Source organism: Sciurus carolinensis, chromosome 11 (genome assembly GCF_902686445.1).
Source record: "Sciurus carolinensis chromosome 11, mSciCar1.2, whole genome shotgun sequence".
In the NCBI taxonomy this organism is placed as follows: Eukaryota; Metazoa; Chordata; class Mammalia; order Rodentia; family Sciuridae; genus Sciurus; species Sciurus carolinensis.
This window is the reverse complement of record NC_062223.1, coordinates 25137441-25143440: the sequence shown is the minus strand read 5'-3', so window position 1 is coordinate 25143440 and position 6000 is coordinate 25137441. Positions and strand designations below refer to the sequence as shown.

General features: G+C 35.1%; 1 pseudogene; it reads left to right on the top strand.

The window, feature by feature from the left end:
• The first annotated feature begins 712 nt into the window (after nucleotides 1-712).
• LOC124959249 (olfactory receptor 4P4-like) lies at nucleotides 713-1658 on the top strand (annotated as a pseudogene).
• Nucleotides 1659-6000: the final 4342 nt, after the last annotated feature.

Genomic DNA, 6000 nt, shown 5'->3' with positions numbered 1-6000 from the left:
TCGTGAACTTGGACCCAACATACCATGGAGAGGCACGGAAACTATTATCAGGCTATTTTTCTACTATGATTAAGAGTCTTGCACCTTTAAAAAAATTAATATTAATTCCACTGGATTTAGGAATTAGTAGTGAGATAAAATTTCATAGGTAAATTATATGTAACATATAGAAGGAGAAGTCTTCTTCAATATGATAGAGTTAAAAAAATAACAGAGACAATGAAAGATCCCCTCACTTTTATTACAGGGATGGTATTCAGTTGCAGTTCCATTTGATCTGTGGAAAATGTTGCAGGCCTCTTAGAGGTGTGGAATCTGGCAACAGATCCAGGTTCATATCTTTAGTCTGCTTTTTAATAATTTAATGAGTTGTGTAATTAACTGACCCCTTTTATTCCTCTATGACTTCATGTGTAGAATGAACAGCAGAACCTTTCTTCCTGGGTTTTTATGAGAGTTAAATGCATTTAAAATGTTTATAAAAGTCTGAAGTATAAAGCATGCTTTCACTAAATATTATTATAAATGTAATGATTATTTATACCTAAAAAGATTTGAAAGATTAAACCTATAAAACCTCGGTTTCTTCTACATAGCTTTATAATTTATAAAAGTTTCCAAAACAGAAAAGTGGCTATTAAGGTATACAATGTTCTGTCTCATTTCAGATGAATTAAGTTTCTGCTCTGCACCGTGGATTCCAGTTGACTTCATGAGGCATCAGAAAAATGTCATGGAATTTGTTTTCATGGGACTTTGGGCAAATAAGGAGATAGAACTGCTCTTCTTTGTCCTCTTCCTCCTTTGTTACCTGGCGGTCTTAGTGGGGAACGTCCTCATTTTGCTCACCATCACCTGCAGTCCCCTCATTGAGCAGCCCATGTACTACTTTCTGGGCCACCTTTCCCTCATGGACCTGCGCTACACCTCCACCGTGGTTCCCCAGCTAATCAGGGACTTGGCGGCAGCCAGGAAAACCATTTCCTATAACAGCTGCATGACCCAGCTCTTCACGGCCCACTTGCTGGCAGGTGTGGAAATATTCATCTTGGTGTCCATGGCTCTTGATGCTCTGTGGCCATCGTAAAGCCGTTACACTACAAGGTCATCATGAACCGGAGGAAGGGCAACCTGCTGGTCGTGGTGGCCTGGGGGATGGGTTTTTGGCACTCCATTGCCCTATTGCTCATGATGCTCAGGCTGCCTTTTTGTGGTCCTAATCAGATAGATCACTACATTTGTGACGTGAAGCCTCTTTTGAAATTGGTCTGCAAAGACATTCACGTTGTTAGCATCTTAGTGATCGCCAACTCAGGGATGGTGGTAGTTGTGATTTTTCTTGTTCTAGTAGCTTCTTATCTACTGATTTTATATCACCTTAGGACAAGATCTTCTGCAGGGAGTCGCAAAGCTCTCTCAACCTGTAGCGGCACAAAGCTCTCTCAACCTGTAGCTCTCATGTGACAGTAGTTGTTCTATTTTTTGTGCCCTGCATTTACACCTACGTGCTCCCTGCCGGCAGTGAGAACAAGGACAAGGAAATCTCCGTGTTTTACACTGTGGTCGCCCCCATGCTGAATCCTCTCATCTACACACTCAGAAATATGGAGATGAAAATTGCCATGCAGAAGGTATGGGCTCGGATGTCACATCGATAACTGAATGAGCAGGGAGACATTCGAGCTGCTTCCCACCGTGTCCCCAGTCTGCCCTCATTTGAGACTCAGATCCTATGCTGGAGAGTTCACATCTTAGAGATAATCTCCACCTGCCACTCTCTTCTTCAGGAAAATTTTGAAGACCTGCCTATATATCAGTTATATTTTTCCCTCTTATTATATTGGTATTGTGTGTACATTTGCTATCTATTAAATAATCCTATGTTCCACTCTAGTTTTTTCTTATGAATTTTGTCTTTATCATTTGATTGAACCAGAAGATTATGTGCTGTATTTTAACATTTCTTTGAATTTATATATTTTGTCTAGAAATTGACTCTGATATTTAAGGAGTAAGTAAACAAGCATGGAATTGTTCCTAAAGTAGTATTTTCTCTTTTTATTTACTGATATGTACTGTTCTTAAGGGTCTAGATTATCTCCTTCTGTCATTAACAATTGTACATTAATAATAAAATAATTGAGATAAAATTCACTGACTTTCCTGATTTGGATTATTCCTGTCTCAATAGTCATGTCAACATGAAGGAAAAGTCACCAAGGATTGCCTTTATTCACGTTTCAAATCTTAGAACTTATGATACATGTAACTATTCACTTTTCCCCTCACCAAACTGTGCAAAACTCTGGAATATCTTCAGGAAATAATCTGTCCATTCTAAAACAAAGTTGGTTCTGACTAGTTACTTTATTCATACCTTGATTTTAGTTGCCTTATTGTATTATTTTTACAGAGCATTTGGAATTTTTTTTTCAGTACAGAAATATGGTGTGTAGAAATGCATTTTGTGTTGTGGGATGATTGTGTACATGTATTTATAGCATTCAGTCCTTGCAGATTTTGAGAATATATCAATGAAATCCTAATAGCAAGACTGCTATGCAACAAAAGAAAACAAAAACCAAACCAAAGCACTTTATTATCACTTTTTTGCTTTTCTCAAATGTCCACAGACTTTTATTGAATAAATTTTGAAAATGTTATTTGATTATACTGCAAAAAATTTGTTGTTTAGCTTTTTCATTGCTTGGTGTTTTTCCTATCATTCACTTTTTAGGAACCTCATGATGCCGTTTATCTACAAAAACATCAATGTATTAAATATGTGGGACAAACATAAAATGTTTTGTCATGCATATGAAAATAAGCATACTTATTTAGCAAATATTTATTATTGCAAATGGGAAATTTAAAAAATCTATACAATTACATGGGAGTTTCTTGGTAATTTAAATATCAATCATTACTAAATTTTATTAAATGATTTTCTAAAGTTACCTGAACTCCATTAATACTAACAAACATATTACTTGAGAACTGTCAGAAATGCCAGCCTGGAAGTAGTTTAGAAGTCCTGGTTGGGGACTTACAGAGGACTGGAGGCCAAACCTAGCAAAAGGCACTTAATTTTGTTTGATTTCCTCCCTCTACCATAGCCTCTTTATTCTTTACTTTTTTCTTTACTCTCTTTATCTAGATATCCATTGAGAAGTTTTATTTGTGCACTTGTAGGCTATTCTCATATACTCTTTAAAACCCCAGAGAGTCCTGTGGTTTTGATCACATATCCTTGATATCTCAAAGCATTCCTGATTTCAAATAGTCATTCTTTTCAATGTACCTCTGTCACTGATTTTCCAGAGCATTTTGACTTTGCTAAATGTGTCCTGGTTGGTTGCATCAGCTAAAGTTTATGAAATAGTACTATTTTATTTGGAGTTATGATTTTTCTGATGTACAATGAGCCACAATCTAGTTTAAACTCACAGAGGTAACTTGGACTGTCACTTGAATATGGCACAGAAGGATGTAGGGTCTCACATAGATTTTGGGATTCTATATTTTTGTCCAGCTCATAATTTCATCCTCTTAACCTCTCTTTAGAAAGCTTTAAAGGTGAAATCTACCATACACAAGTGAAAAATAATACTTATCATTTACAAAATCTTCCAAAGATAAAACTAAACAGGAGCTTCCTGAATTCCTACTGACTCATCAATCTCAGATACTTATACGATTTTTCCTGTATATTTCTTAGAATTTCTACATAGACCATCAATTTATTGTGATTAAAGACATTTTCAGTATGTTTTTCTCAATACATATGACTTTGAGTTTTTAATGTGAATTTGAGGAATGAGATCAACATACAAAGATCATTTGTGTAGTTTGTACTGGCAGTTAAAAACCAGAAATTGCATTCATATTTTTTTTTAGATTTTTTCAGATATGATAGATGAATTAAAAAATTGTACTTATTTAAGTTGTCTGTGATGGTTTGACTTACAAATACATTGCAAAATGATTACCGTAACCAAGTTAAAATGTCATCACCAATGTAAAATTCTTAAGGATGATGGTTACTAAATATGTTTGTTTTTGTAGTGCTGGAGATTGAATCCAGGGCTTTACCCATGCTAGGAAAGTGCCCTACAAGTAAACTACATCCCCAGCCGTTGGTTACAAAATATGAGCAAGACACGTACACTACCAACTGAAATCCTTGCTAAGAGAATCTGATTATGTTAATGAATAGAAACAGATGAACTTATGATCTAGACTACTCAACATTGTGAACATTCTCAAGTTAATCTCTGGATTGAAATAATTTCCAATAAAATCTGAAGATGCAATTTGTATAATTTTGAAAACATATCATACTATTTATATGGAAATGCACAGGAAGTAAATTAGCTTCTTCAGCCTAAAAAAGAGCAAATTTGGAGAGTTTACATTTCTTACATAAATGCTATATTCTTATACATGAAAATGATGAAAAGATGTCAGTTGAACTTGGAAGTAGATTTGAATTTATATGATTAATTTTAGCAAAGTTATGTCAGCAAATTGGGAAAGAAAAGTAGCTTTTTCAACACAGTGTTCTGGAAGTATTGGATGCTTTTCTATTATATACAAAACATACAAACAGGATCCCCTTTATGCCTCACTGCCAGAACAAGTTTAATTCACAATAGATCTTAGACATGTACAATTTAAAAGTAAATTTAGAATTTTATATGTAGAAGATTTTGTGACCCTTAATAGGCAATTAGTTTTTAAATGAACTAAGTTTATTTATCATTTATTAATGATATCTATGTAAATTTTCTTCTACTATCATTAATAATCATACATTGATAATAAAATAATTGAATTAAATTTTACTGACTTTCCTGATTTGAATTATTCCTGTCTCAATAGTCATGTCAACATGAAGGAAAAGTCACAGAGACAGTAGTGTTTGACTTTAGTGACAGGATCATCTTTATTCGCTTTCAGTGTATGAACCATTAGTAAAGATATATTGAACTCCATTGAAATTAAAATATTTATGACATAGAAAGTATGTGACTTTGGTTGGATTTCACATCTGAAGCCTTAAATGCAACACCGTTCATATTTCTTTCTTTTATTGTAAACAAATGGGATACATGTTGTTTCTCTGTTTGTACATGGAGTAAAGGCATACCATTTGTGTAATCATAAATTTACATAGGGTAATGTTGTTTGATTCATTCTGTTATTTCTCCCATTGCCCCCACCCTTCCCACCCCTCTTTTCCCTCTATACAATCCTTCCTTCCTCCATTCTTGCCCCCCTCCCTAACCCTAACCCTAACCCTAACTCTAACACTAACCCCTCCCACCCCACATTATGTGTCATCATTCGCATATCAGCGAAACCATTTGTCCTTTGTTTTTTTGTGATTGGCTTATCTCACTTAGCATGATATTCTCCAATTTCATCCATTTGCCTGCAAATACCATAATTTTATCATTCTTTATGGCTGAGTAATATTCCATTGTATAAATATGCCACAGTTTCTTTATCCATTCATCAGTGAAGGACATCTAGGTTGGTTCCACAATCTGGCTATGGTGTAATGAGTAGCAATGAACATTGATGTGGCTGTATCTCTGTAGTATGCTGATTTTAAGTCCTTTGGGTATAGGCCAAGGAGTGGGATAGCTGGGTCAAATGGTGGTTCCATTCCAAGCTTTCTGAGGAAACTCCATACTGCTTTTCAGAGTGGCTGCACTAATTTGCAACCCCACCAGCAATGTATGAGTGTACCTTTTTCCCCACATCCTCACCAACACCTATTGTTGCTTGTGTTCTTGATAATCGCCATTCTAATTGGGGTGAGATGGAATCTTAGGGTAGTTTTGATTTGCATTTCTCTTATTACTAGAGATGTTGAACATTTTTTCATATGTTTGTTGATTGCTTGTAGATCTTCTTCTGTGAAGTGTCTGTTCATTTCCTTAGCCCATTTGTTGATTGGATTATTTGTATTCTTCTAAGGGGCATCCTGGAGTG